Source organism: Bufo gargarizans, chromosome 7 (genome assembly GCF_014858855.1).
Source record: "Bufo gargarizans isolate SCDJY-AF-19 chromosome 7, ASM1485885v1, whole genome shotgun sequence".
NCBI lineage: Eukaryota > Metazoa > Chordata > Amphibia > Anura > Bufonidae > Bufo > Bufo gargarizans.
In genome coordinates, this window is record NC_058086.1 from 179,906,321 (window position 1) to 179,921,476 (window position 15,156).

Genomic DNA, 15,156 nt, shown 5'->3' on the forward strand with positions numbered 1-15,156 from the left:
TCGAGCAAAAAATGTTCTTCCAGTAAAAATATGACAACATTTCTAGCTACTAGAGATGCCGTTAGCAACGGATCACATGCGGAGGAATTGCTCCCCCGTTTTTAAACACTCCATAGTGTTTGGGGTTTTTGAACATATCCTCCCATTTAAAAGCCACTTTATTTCAGTTATTTTTCTTGATATGCTTAGAATGTGCCATTGCGTACTTCTGGTAGCATTCTGTAGCATCTGGTAGCCTGTGTCACATGGCCTCTTATAGGTTGGGCTTACAGCCTTATCATCTCTCCCACTGCCTGAGTGATTTCACTATGGAGGTATGTGGGAGCTTGGCTGTAAGTTGTATCTCAGCACCTCTCAGACCGTGTTCACACACCGTAGGTAGTCAAGAGGCAGGAACCTATGCCCCACTGAGATACCTTGATGGTGGTACAAAAGGGCTCCGATGTGTTCCTGACAGGAATACATCGGCTAAAGTCTCAGTTCTTAACATCAGCTTGAGGGATTAGGAAGTGTTGTCGGTTGCATATAAGGTATAGGCTTTTCTACTACTTCTACTTTAGAATATTGCAAGATTGTACAAATCATATCGTTCTATATCAGGATGAAAATTTCTCTAAGATACTGAACGGTGGGTTTACTTGTGTATCTAAAAGAGCCGCCACCATTGGACCTTTGAATGCCCCTAGTCTTTTCGTGTAAATGTCAATTTTTTTTTCCTTTTTTTAACAATGGAAATAATTAAACAATTTCTACATACATAAACTGTAACACTACTTATGTGATATACCTCGTCTGCTGCTGTGTTTGTAAGCTAACGTATGTGGGGTGTACCACGAAGACCTTGGAAACTAGGATACAGAGACACCTTTCAGATGTCAACAATGAGAAAGCAATCAATGCTTCTGCAGTATCCAAGCACTTTACGGATATTCATGGAGGTGATCCGTCTGGTTTTTCTTTCTGAGGCCTTGAGCGAGATATTAACCCCCAGAGTGGTGGTTTCTAGCCAGAAAAACCTTCTGGATTTTCACATTAGAAGTGAAAGGACTAAAAGAATTAAACAAGAGACAAGATGTGATTTTTTTTTATTATTAAAGTTTGGTTCATTGTTTCACGCTGTTATATTCACATTCAATATCAATATTATCTTAAAGGGGTTATCCAACCCATATAATGCCCCCCAAAATGCCTGGGCCCCTCATATACATTATACTTACCCAGCTCCCCGACACCTGCATTGCTCCTGATGCTGGCATGGCCGCCGCTCAATCTCCCCGCTCGTTCAAAACATCCGGCGACGGGGGGAGCAGCCAATAGCATGCCGCGACGGGCACGAGCCTCCCACAGTCGTGACTTGCTATTGGCTGCACGCACCCCCCCACCCATCACTGGATGTTTCGATCTGGCCGACGGGGAGATGCAGCGGTGGCCATGCGGGCATCAGGAGTGACGCGGGTGCCAGGGAACGGGGTAAATATAAACTGTATGAGGTGCTCTGGCATTTTGGGTTGGCATTATAGGGGTTGGATAACCCCTTCAATCTCATTAGTCGCTGTGCTTATCTGTTGGATGCTGTTAACATGGAACAGTTTTTCTGGGGGATTATGCACACACATATATGTTTATCTATATGTTTTATGATGGGAACTTACACATGTATTTATGTTGGAGAGGTTTTTTAGGCATGTATGTGTACGACCCACACTATCATGGGAATAAAGGAAAAACAGAGAGGAAAAAAAACATATTTTTTTGGACTGCATATGACATTTTATGTATTGATTGTGGCTGCATAATGTTATTTTCCCTGCGACGATACATGTGAATTCCTTTTCCACCAATATAAATATATTTTATATTTTACTTTTGCAACATTTGATAATTTGTGGCGCTATTCATTTGCTGCTGGTGTGAAAAATGCCCTCAAAGACTGATCACAGGAATTTTCACTCCATTTCATTCTTTGAACCTGTTCGTTCCTCCAGCTACTATGTATCCAATCAATTAAGGATCCCGACTGGCGCAGTATTTTAGCATACGTCCATTTTAACCTTTGTATGTTCTGTAACTTTGTACTTTTAACAAAGCGCACGTATAGCCTGAAACGCATCAAGTTTGTTCCTGCATGTTATCTTCTAAATAAAGTATCTGGTTTTATCAGGGATGTCAGCACAGGATTTTCTTTCTTAGCAAATAGATCATCTTGTTATATAAAACTGCATGAATTCACAGTCTTTTTCTATTTTTTTTCTTCTTAGAGCAACATTTTTTGGGAAAATCAACGAACATATTCATCTGTTGACTCTATAATGCTAAATAAGTCAATGAAATATTCCATTACATGTGTTACCTCATTTCCACCACCAGGTGGCAAAAGACCATTGAGGATAAATCAACATCCCTTTCTTTAATTGACGTTAGATGGCTAGCGTTGCATTAGACGGTGACAGCTGCATCAATGCAAATAAATTGCCTGAAAATATTTAGCTCCCATCGGATAAAACAATAAAATACGGGAAGAGAATTAATAATGACATTGATTGCAGCGAAACGTCTTAAATGTTACAACTGCTTTAGGTTTTGCACAAAGTGGAGCACGCTATTACGAATCAACATCTCCATGGCAACCACTCGTGTAGAAATGCCAGCTTAAAGGGACAGCAGGATGCACGTGCTCCGGGATAAGTGCCACTCATATAGCCCCCAGGGGGCTGATACATGGAAACTATAAATCAATTAAAACATCCATAAAAAAAAAAATATATATATATTTTTTTCCATATATATTTATAATTGAAATATGCTATGCAAAGGGATCTCATTTGGTGTGTTCACATGGGGTGGATACGCTGCAGATTTTTCCATCAAGGTTTTGTGGGTGGAAAATGTGCAGTGTATTACAGAAGCAGAAAAAAGATGAGATTTTACCAAATCCAAGTCTGTACCGATTTTAAATCCACAACAATTTATGTTGCTATGGGCGCCATAAAAGCAGCAGCGTATCCTCATCAAAATCTGCAAGAAATCCACACGAATTTCATTCTACTGTGGATCCATGCAAAAATCTGCTGCATCGTTTTTTCCACTCCAATTACATCCTGAGTTAACATACCCTTTTAGGATGAGTTAAAAAGCAGCAGATTTTAAAATTTCTCATTGGTTGTATTTAGGGATGAGCGAACTCGAACTGTATAGTTCGGGTTCGTACCGAATTTTGGGGTGTCCGTGACACGGACCCGAACCCGGACATTTTCGTAAAAGTCCGGGTTCGGGTTCGGTGTTCGTCGCTTTCTTCGCGCTTTTGTGACGCTTTCTTGGCGCTTTTTGAAAGGCTGCAAAGCAGCCAATCAACAAGCGTCATACTACTTGCCCCAAGAGGCCATCACAGCCATGCCTACTATTGGCATGGCTGTGATTGGCCAGAGCACCATGTGACCCAGCCTCTATTTAAGCTGGAGTCACATAGCGCCGCCCGTCACTCTGCTCTGATTAGCGTAGGGAGAGGTTGCGGCTGCGACAGTAGGGCGAGATTAGGCAGATTAACTCCTCCAAAGGACTTGATTAACTGATCGATCTGCAGCTGTGGATCATTGAGCTGCTGATCCTCAATTGCTCACTGTTTTTAGGCTGCACAGACCGTTTGTCAGTCACATTTTTCTGGGGTGATCGGCGGCCATTTTGTGTCTTGTGGTGCGCCAGCACAAGCTGCGACCAAGTGCATTTAACCCTCAATGGTGTGGTTGTTTTTTGGCTAAAGCCTACATCAGGGTGAAGCTGTCACACCAAGTGCATTTAACCAGCAATAGTCTGTTCATTTTTTGGCCATATACAAAATCAGGGGCAAGCTGCGCCTGTCACCAAGTGCATTTAACCCTCAATGGTGTGGTTGTTTTTTGGCTAAAGCCTACATCAGGGTGAAGCTGTCACACCAAGTGCATTTAACCAGCAATAGTCTGTTCATTTTTTGGCCATATACTAAATCAGGGGCAAGCTGCGCCTGTCACCAAGTGCATTTAACCCTCAATGGTGTGGTTGTTTTTTGGCTAAAGCCTACATCAGGGTGAAGCTGTCACACCAAGTGCATTTAACCAGCAATAGTCTGTTTATTTTTTGGCCATATCCCAGTCTAATTCTGTCACTAAATCCATACCGGTCACCCAGCGCCTAAATACTAGGCCTCAAATTTATATCCAGCTAAATCTGTCCCTAGTGCTGTAGCTGGGCGAGTTATTTAGTGTCCGTTCAAGCACATTTCTTGTTCTGGGTTGAAATACAATTCCCAATTTAGCAATTTCATAATTTAGTGGTTTCTGCTATATCAGAGCTATTTGAAATCTATCCCTAAAAGGGTATATAATATTCAAGGTGCACATTGGGTCATTCAGAATAACTTCACACACACCCGCTACTGTGTATTTCCAAGTCTAATTCTGGCACTAAACCCATACCTGTCACCCAGCGCCTAAATACTAGGCCTCAAATTTATATCCCGCTAAATCTGTCCTTAGTGCTGTAGCTGGGCGAGTTATTTAGTGTCCGTTCAAGCACATTTCTTGTTCTGGGTTGAAATACAATTCCCAATTTAGCAATTTCATAATTTAGTGGTTTCTGCTATATCAGAGCTATTTGAAATCTATCCCTAAAAGGGTATATAATATTCAAGGTGCACATTGGGTCATTCAGAATAACTTCACACACACCCGCTACTGTGTATTTCCAAGTCTAATTCTGGCACTAAACCCATACCTGTCACCCAGCGCCTAAATACTAGGCCTCAAATTTATATCCCGCTAAATCTGTCCTTAGTGCTGTAGCTGGGCGAGTTATTTAGTGTCCGTTCAAGCACATTTCTTGTTCTGGGTTGAAATACAATTCCCAATTTAGCAATTTCATAATTTAGTGGTTTCTGCTATATCAGAGCTATTTGAAATCTATCCCTAAAAGGGTATATAATATTCAAGGTGCACATTGGGTCATTCAGAATAACTTCACACACACCCGCTACTGTGTATTTCCAAGTCTAATTCTGGCACTAAACCCATACCTGTCACCCAGCGCCTAAATACTAGGCCTCAAATTTATATCCCGCTAAATCTGTCCTTAGTGCTGTAGCTGGGCGAGTTATTTAGTGTCCGTTCAAGCACATTTCTTGTTCTGGGTTGAAATACAATTCCCAATTTAGCAATTTCATAATTTAGTGGTTTCTGCTATATCAGAGCTATTTGAAATCTATCCCTAAAAGGGTATATAATATTCAAGGTGCACATTGGGTCATTCAGAATAACTTCACACACACCCGCTACTGTGTATTTCCAAGTCTAATTCTGGCACTAAACCCATACCTGTCACCCAGCGCCTAAATACTAGGCCTCAAATTTATATCCCGCTAAATCTGTCCTTAGTGCTGTAGCTGGGCGAGTTATTTAGTGTCCGTTCAAGCACATTTCTTGTTCTGGGTTGAAATACAATTCCCAATTTAGCAATTTCATAATTTAGTGGTTTCTGCTATATCAGAGCTATTTGAAATCTATCCCTAAAAGGGTATATAATATTCAAGGTGCACATTGGGTCATTCAGAATAACTTCACACACACCCGCTACTGTGTATTTCCAAGTCTAATTCTGGCACTAAACCCATACCTGTCACCCAGCGCCTAAATACTAGGCCTCAAATTTATATCCCGCTAAATCTGTCCTTAGTGCTGTAGCTGGGCGAGTTATTTAGTGTCCGTTCAAGCACATTTCTTGTTCTGGGTTGAAATACAATTCCCAATTTAGCAATTTCATAATTTAGTGGTTTCTGCTATATCAGAGCTATTTGAAATCTATCCCTAAAAGGGTATATAATATTCAAGGTGCACATTGGGTCATTCAGAATAACTTCACACACACCCGCTACTGTGTATTTCCAAGTCTAATTCTGGCACTAAACCCATACCTGTCACCCAGCGCCTAAATACTAGGCCTCAAATTTATATCCCGCTAAATCTGTCCTTAGTGCTGTAGCTGGGCGAGTTATTTAGTGTCCGTTCAAGCACATTTCTTGTTCTGGGTTGAAATACAATTCCCAATTTAGCAATTTCATAATTTAGTGGTTTCTGCTATATCAGAGCTATTTGAAATCTATCCCTAAAAGGGTATATAATATTCAAGGTGCACATTGGGTCATTCAGAATAACTTCACACACACCCGCTACTGTGTATTTCCAAGTCTAATTCTGGCACTAAACCCATACCTGTCACCCAGCGCCTAAATACTAGGCCTCAAATTTATATCCCGCTAAATCTGTCCTTAGTGCTGTAGCTGGGCGAGTTATTTAGTGTCCGTTCAAGCACATTTCTTGTTCTGGGTTGAAATACAATTCCCAATTTAGCAATTTCATAATTTAGTGGTTTCTGCTATATCAGAGCTATTTGAAATCTATCCCTAAAAGGGTATATAATATTCAAGGTGCACATTGGGTCATTCAGAATAACTTCACACACACCCGCTACTGTGTATTTCCAAGTCTAATTCTGGCACTAAACCCATACCTGTCACCCAGCGCCTAAATACTAGGCCTCAAATTTATATCCCGCTAAATCTGTCCTTAGTGCTGTAGCTGGGCGAGTTATTTAGTGTCCGTTCAAGCACATTTCTTGTTCTGGGTTGAAATACAATTCCCAATTTAGCAATTTCATAATTTAGTGGTTTCTGCTATATCAGAGCTATTTGAAATCTATCCCTAAAAGGGTATATAATATTCAAGGTGCACATTGGGTCATTCAGAATAACTTCACACACACCCGCTACTGTGTATTTCCAAGTCTAATTCTGGCACTAAACCCATACCTGTCACCCAGCGCCTAAATACTAGGCCTCAAATTTATATCCCGCTAAATCTGTCCTTAGTGCTGTAGCTGGGCGAGTTATTTAGTGTCCGTTCAAGCACATTTCTTGTTCTGGGTTGAAATACAATTCCCAATTTAGCAATTTCATAATTTAGTGGTTTCTGCTATATCAGAGCTATTTGAAATCTATCCCTAAAAGGGTATATAATATTCAAGGTGCACATTGGGTCATTCAGAATAACTTCACACACACCCGCTACTGTGTATTTCCAAGTCTAATTCTGGCACTAAACCCATACCTGTCACCCAGCGCCTAAATACTAGGCCTCAAATTTATATCCCGCTAAATCTGTCCTTAGTGCTGTAGCTGGGCGAGTTATTTAGTGTCCGTTCAAGCACATTTCTTGTTCTGGGTTGAAATACAATTCCCAATTTAGCAATTTCATAATTTAGTGGTTTCTGCTATATCAGAGCTATTTGAAATCTATCCCTAAAAGGGTATATAATATTCAAGGTGCACATTGGGTCATTCAGAATAACTTCACACACACCCGCTACTGTGTATTTCCAAGTCTAATTCTGGCACTAAACCCATACCTGTCACCCAGCGCCTAAATACTAGGTCTCAAATTTATATCCCGCTAAATCTGTCCTTAGTGCTGTAGCTGGGCGAGTTATTTAGTGTCCGTTCAAGCACATTTCTTGTTCTGGGTTGAAATACAATTCCCAATTTAGCAATTTCATAATTTAGTGGTTTCTGCTATATCAGAGCTATTTGAAATCTATCCCTAAAAGGGTATATAATATTCAAGGTGCACATTGGGTCATTCAGAATAACTTCACACACACCCGCTACTGTGTATTTCCAAGTCTAATTCTGGCACTAAACCCATACCTGTCACCCAGCGCCTAAATACTAGGCCTCAAATTTATATCCCGCTAAATCTGTCCTTAGTGCTGTAGCTGGGCGAGTTATTTAGTGTCCGTTCAAGCACATTTCTTGTTCTGGGTTGAAATACAATTCCCAATTTAGCAATTTCATAATTTAGTGGTTTCTGCTATATCAGAGCTATTTGAAATCTATCCCTAAAAGGGTATATAATATTCAAGGTGCACATTGGGTCATTCAGAATAACTTCACACACACCCGCTACTGTGTATTTCCAAGTCTAATTCTGGCACTAAACCCATACCTGTCACCCAGCGCCTAAATACTAGGCCTCAAATTTATATCCCGCTAAATCTGTCCTTAGTGCTGTAGCTGGGCGAGTTATTTAGTGTCCGTTCAAGCACATTTCTTGTTCTGGGTTGAAATACAATTCCCAATTTAGCAATTTCATAATTTAGTGGTTTCTGCTATATCAGAGCTATTTGAAATCTATCCCTAAAAGGGTATATAATATTCAAGGTGCACATTGGGTCATTCAGAATAACTTCACACACACCCGCTACTGTGTATTTCCAAGTCTAATTCTGGCACTAAACCCATACCTGTCACCCAGCGCCTAAATACTAGGTCTCAAATTTATATCCCGCTAAATCTGTCCTTAGTGCTGTAGCTGGGCGAGTTATTTAGTGTCCGTTCAAGCACATTTCTTGTTCTGGGTTGAAATACAATTCCCAATTTAGCAATTTCATAATTTAGTGGTTTCTGCTATATCAGAGCTATTTGAAATCTATCCCTAAAAGGGTATATAATATTCAAGGTGCACATTGGGTCATTCAGAATAACTTCACACACACCCGCTACTGTGTATTTCCAAGTCTAATTCTGGCACTAAACCCATACCTGTCACCCAGCGCCTAAATACTAGGCCTCAAATTTATATCCCGCTAAATCTGTCCTTAGTGCTGTAGCTGGGCGAGTTATTTAGTGTCCGTTCAAGCACATTTCTTGTTCTGGGTTGAAATACAATTCCCAATTTAGCAATTTCATAATTTAGTGGTTTCTGCTATATCAGAGCTATTTGAAATCTATCCCTAAAAGGGTATATAATATTCAAGGTGCACATTGGGTCATTCAGAATAACTTCACACACACGCTTCTGTGCATTTCCAAGTCTAATTCTGTCACTAAATCCATACCGGTCACCCAGCGCCTAAATACTAGGCCTCAAATTTATATCCAGCTAAATCTGTCCCTAGTGCTGTAGCTGGGCGAGTTATTTAGTGTCCGTTCAAGCACATTTCTTGTTCTGGGTTGAAATACAATTCCCAATTTAGCAATTTCATAATTTAGTCGTTTCTGCTATATCAGAGCTATTTGAAATCTATCCCTAAAAGGGTAGATCATATTGAAGGTGCACATAGGGTCATTCAGAATAACTTCACACACACGCTTCTGTGCATTTCCAAGTCTAATTCTGTCACTAAATCCATACCGGTCACCCAGCGCCTAAATACTAGGCCTCAAATTTATATCCCGCTGAATTTGAATACAATACATTGGGCCAAATAATATATTTGTTGTTGTGGTGAACCATAACAATGAGAAAAACATCTAGTAAGGGACGCGGACGTGGACATGGTCGTGGTGGTGTTAGTGGACCCTCTGGTGCTGGGAGAGGACGTGGCCGTTCTGCCACATCCACACGTCCTAGTGTACCAACTACCTCAGGTCCCAGTAGCCGCCAGAATTTACAGCGATATATGGTGGGGCCCAATGCCGTTCTAAGGATGGTAAGGCCTGAGCAGGTACAGGCATTAGTCAATTGGGTGGCCGACAGTGGATCCAGCACGTTCACATTATCTCCCACCCAGTCTTCTGCAGAAAGCGCACAGATGGCGCCTGAAAACCAACCCCATCAGTCTGTCACATCACCCCCATGCATACCAGGGAAACTGTCTCAGCCTCAAGTTATGCAGCAGTCTCTTATGCTGTTTGAAGACTCCGCTGGCAGGGTTTCCCAAGGGCATCCACCTAGCCCTTCCCCAGCGGTGAAAGACATAGAATGCACTGACGCACAACCACTTATGTTTCCTGATGATGAGGACATGGGAATACCACCTCAGCATGTCTCTGATGATGACGAAACACAGGTGCCAACTGCTGCGTCTTTCTGCAGTGTGCAGACTGAACAGGAGGTCAGGGATCAAGACTGGGTGGAAGACGATGCAGGGGACGATGAGGTCCTAGACCCCACATGGAATGAAGGTCGTGCCACTGACTTTCACAGTTCGGAGGAAGAGGCAGTGGTGAGACCGAGCCAACAGCGTAGCAAAAGAGGGAGCAGTGGGCAAAAGCAGAACACCCGCCGCCAAGAGACTCCGCCTGCTACTGACCGCCGCCATCTGGGACCGAGCACCCCAAAGGCAGCTTCAAGGAGTTCCCTGGCATGGCACTTCTTCAAACAATGTGCTGACGACAAGACCCGAGTGGTTTGCACGCTGTGCCATCAGAGCCTGAAGCGAGGCATTAACGTTCTGAACCTGAGCACAACCTGCATGACCAGGCACCTGCATGCAAAGCATGAACTGCAGTGGAGTAAACACCTTAAAACCAAGGAAGTCACTCAGGCTCCCCCTGCTACCTCTTCTGCTGCTGCCGCCTCGGCCTATTCTGCTGCTGCCGCCTCGGCCTCTTCCTCCGCCTCTGGAGGAACGTTGGCACCTGCCGCCCAGCAAACAGGGGATGTACCACCAACACCACCACCACCACCTCCGTCACCAAGCGTCTCAACCATGTCACACGCCAGCGTTCAGCTCTCCATCTCACAAACATTTGATAGAAAGCGTAAATTCCCACCTAGCCACCCTCGATCCCTGGCCCTGAATGCCAGCATTTCTAAACTACTGGCCTATGAAATGCTGTCATTTAGGCTGGTGGACACAGACAGCTTCAAACAGCTCATGTCGCTTGCTGTCCCACAGTATGTTGTTCCCAGCCGGCACTACTTCTCCAAGAGAGCCGTGCCTTCCCTGCACAACCAAGTATCCGATAAAATCAAGTGTGCACTGCGCAACGCCATCTGTGGCAAGGTCCACCTAACCACAGATACGTGGACCAGTAAGCACGGCCAGGGACGCTATATCTCCCTAACTGCACACTGGGTAAATGTAGTGGCAGCTGGGCCCCAGGCGGAGAGCTGTTTGGCGCACGTCCTTCCGCCGCCAAGGATCGCAGGGCAACATTCTTTGCCTCCTGTTGCCACCTCCTCCTTCTCGGCTTCCTCCTCCTCTTCTTCCACCTGCTCATCCAGTCAGCCACACACCTTCACCACCAACTTCAGCACAGCCCGGGGTAAACGTCAGCAGGCCATTCTGAAACTCATATGTTTGGGGGACAGGCCCCACACCGCACAGGAGTTGTGGCGGGGTATAGAACAACAGACCGACGAGTGGTTGCTGCCGGTGAGCCTCAAGCCCGGCCTGGTGGTGTGTGATAATGGGCGAAATCTCGTTGCAGCTCTGGGACTAGCCAATTTGACGCACATCCCTTGCTTGGCGCATGTGCTGAATTTGGTGGTGCAGAAGTTCATTCACAACTACCCCGACATGTCAGAGCTGCTGCATAAAGTGCGGGCCGTCTGTTCGCGCTTCCGGCGTTCACATCCTGCTGCTGCTCGCCTGTCTGCGCTACAGCGTAACTTCGGCCTTCCCGCTCACCGCCTCATATGCGACGTGCCCACCAGGTGGAACTCCACCTTGCACATGCTGGACAGACTGTGCGAGCAGCAGCAGGCCATAGTGGAGTTTCAGCTGCAGCACGCACGGGTCAGTCGCACTACAGAACAGCACCACTTCACCACCAATGACTGGGCCTCCATGCGAGACCTGTGTGCCCTGTTGCGCTGTTTCGAGTACTCCACCAACATGGCCAGTGGCGATGACACCGTTATCAGCGTTACAATACCACTTCTATGTCTCCTTGAGAAAACACTTAGGGCGATGATGGAAGAGGAGGTGGCCCAGGAGGAGGAGGAGGAGGAGGAGGAAGAGGGGTCATTTTTAGCACTTTCAGGCCAGTCTCTTCGAAGTGACTCAGAGGGAGGTTTTTGGCAACAGCAGAGGCCAGGTACAAATGTGGCCAGCCAGGGCCCACTACTGGAGGACGAGGAGGACGAGGATGAGGAGGAGGTGGAGGAGGATGAGGATGAAGCATGGTCACAGCGGGGTGGCACCCAACGCAGCTCGGGTCCATCACTGGTGCGTGGCTGGGGGGAAAGGCAGGACGATGACGATACGCCTCCCACAGAGGACAGCTTGTCCTTATCCCTGGGCAGCCTGGCACACATGAGCGACTACATGCTGCAGTGCCTGCGCAACGACAGCAGAGTTGCCCACATTTTAACCTGTGCGGACTACTGGGTTGCCACCCTGCTGGATCCACGCTACAAAGACAATGTGCCCACCTTACTTCCTGCACTGGAGCGTGATAGGAAGATGCGCGAGTACAAGCGCACGTTGGTAGACGCGCTACTGAGAGCATTCCCAAATGTCACAGGGGAACAAGTGGAAGCCCAAGGCCAAGGCAGAGGAGGAGCAAGAGGTCGCCAAGGCAGCTGTGTCACGGCCAGCTCCTCTGAGGGCAGGGTTAGCATGGCAGAGATGTGGAAAACTTTTGTCAACACGCCACAGCTAACTGCACCACCACCTGATACGCAACGTGTTAGCAGGAGGCAACATTTCACTAACATGGTGGAACAGTACGTGTGCACACCCCTCCACGTACTGACTGATGGTTCGGCCCCATTCAACTTCTGGGTCTCTAAATTGTCCACGTGGCCAGAGCTAGCCTTTTATGCCTTGGAGGTGCTGGCCTGCCCGGCAGCCAGCGTTTTGTCTGAACGTGTATTCAGCACGGCAGGGGGCGTCATTACAGACAAACGCAGCCGCCTGTCTACAGCCAATGTGGACAAGCTGACGTTCATAAAAATGAACCAGGCATGGATCCCACAGGACCTGTCCGTCCCTTGTCCAGATTAGACATTAACTACCTCCCCATAACCATATATTATTGGACTCCAGGGCACTTCCTCATTCAATCCTATTTTTATTTTCATTTTACCATTATATTGCGATGCTACCCAAAGTTGAATGAACCTCTCCTCTGCCTGTGTGCTAGGCCTAAATATATGCCAATGGACTGTTGCAGTGGTGGCTGACATGAAGCCTGATTCTCTGCTATGACATGCAGACTAATTCTCTGCTGACATGAAGCCAGATTGTCTGTTACGGGACCTCTCTCCTCTGCCTGGGTGCTGGGCCTAAATTTATGACAATGGACTGTTGCAGTGGTGGCTGACGTGAAGCCTCATTCTCTGCTATGACATGCAGACTGATTCTCTGCTGACATGAAGCCAGATTGTCTGTTACGGGACCTCTCTCCTCTGCCTGTGTGCTAGGCCTAAATATATGCCAATGGACTGTTGCAGTGGTGGCTGACGTGAAGCCTGATTCTCTGCTATGACATGCAGACTGATTCTCTGCTGACATGAAGCCAGATCCTCTGTTACGGGACCTCTCTCCTCTGCCTGTGTGTGTGCTGGGCCTAAATATATGCCAATGGACTGTTGCAGTGGTGGCTGACGTGAAGCCTCATTCTCTGCTATGACATGCAGACTAATTCTCTGCTGACATGAAGACAGATTCTCTGTTACGGGACCTCCCTCCTCTGCCTGGGTGCTGGGCCTAAATATATGCCAATGGACTGTTGCAGTGGTGGGTGACGTGAAGCCTCATTCTCTGCTATGACATGCAGACTAATTCTCTGCTGACATGAAGCCAGATTGTCTGTTACGGGACCTCTCTCCTCTGCCTGTGTGTGTGCTGGGCCTAAATATATGCCAATGGACTGTTGCAGTGGTGGCTGACGTGAAGCCTCATTCTCTGCTATGACATGCAGACTAATTCTCTGCTGACATGAAGACAGATTCTCTGTTACGGGACCTCTCTCCTCTGCCTGTGTGTGTGCTGGGCCTAAATATATGCCAATGGACTGTTGCAGTGGTGGCTGACGTGAAGCCTCATTCTCTGCTATGACATGCAGACTAATTCTCTGCTGACATGAAGACAGATTCTCTGTTACGGGACCTCCCTCCTCTGCCTGGGTGCTGGGCCTAAATATATGCCAATGGACTGTTGCAGTGGTGGGTGACGTGAAGCCTGATTCTCTGCTATGACATGCAGACTAATTCTCTGCTGACATGAAGACAGATTCTCTGTTACGGGACCTCTCTCCTCTGCCTGTGTGTGTGCTGGGCCTAAATATATGCCAATGGACTGTTGCAGTGGTGGCTGACGTGAAGCCTCATTCTCTGCTATGACATGCAGACTAATTCTCTGCTGACATGAAGACAGATTCTCTGTTACGGGACCTCCCTCCTCTGCCTGGGTGCTGGGCCTAAATATATGCCAATGGACTGTTGCAGTGGTGGCTGACGTGAAGCCTCATTCTCTGCTATGACATGCAGACTGATTCTCTGCTGACATGAAGCCAGATCGTCTGTTACGGGACCTCTCTGCTCTGCCTGTGTGCTAGGCCTAAATATATGCCAATGGACTGTTGCAGTGGTGGGTGACGTGAAGCCTCATTCTCTGCTATGACATGCAGACTGATTCTCTGCTGTCATGAAGCCAGATTGTCTGTTACGGGACCTCTCTGCTCTGCCTGTGTGCTAGGCCTAAATATATGCCAATGGACTGTTGCAGTGGTGGGTGACGTGAAGCCTCATTCTCTGCTATGACATGCAGACTGATTCTCTGCTGTCATGAAGCCAGATTGTCTGTTACGGGACCTCTCTGCTCTGCCTGTGTGCTAGGCCTAAATATATGCCAATGGACTGTTGCAGTGGTGGGTGACGTGAAGCCTCATTCTCTGCTATGACATGCAGACTGATTCTCTGCTGACATGAAGCCAGATTGTCTGTTACGGGACCTCTCTCCTCTGCCTGTGTGCTAGGCCTAAATATATGCCAATGGACTGTTGCAGTGGTGGCTGACGTGAAGCCTCATTCTCTGCTATGACATGCAGACTAATTCTCTGCTGACATGAAGCCAGATTGTCTGTTACGGGACCTCTCTCCTCTGCCTGGGTGCTGGGCCTAAATTTATGACAATGGACTGTTGCAGTGGTGGCTGACGTGAAGCCTGATTCTCTGCTATGACATGCAGACTGATTCTCTGCTGACATGAAGCCAGATCCTCTGTTACGGGACCTCTCTCCTCTGCCTGTGTGTGTGCTGGGCCTAAATATATGCCAATGGACTGTTGCAGTGGTGGCTGACGTGAAGCCTCATTCTCTGCTATGACATGCAGACTGATTCTCTGCTGACATGAAGCCAGATTCTCTGTTACGGGACATCTCTCCTCTGCCTGTGTGTGTGC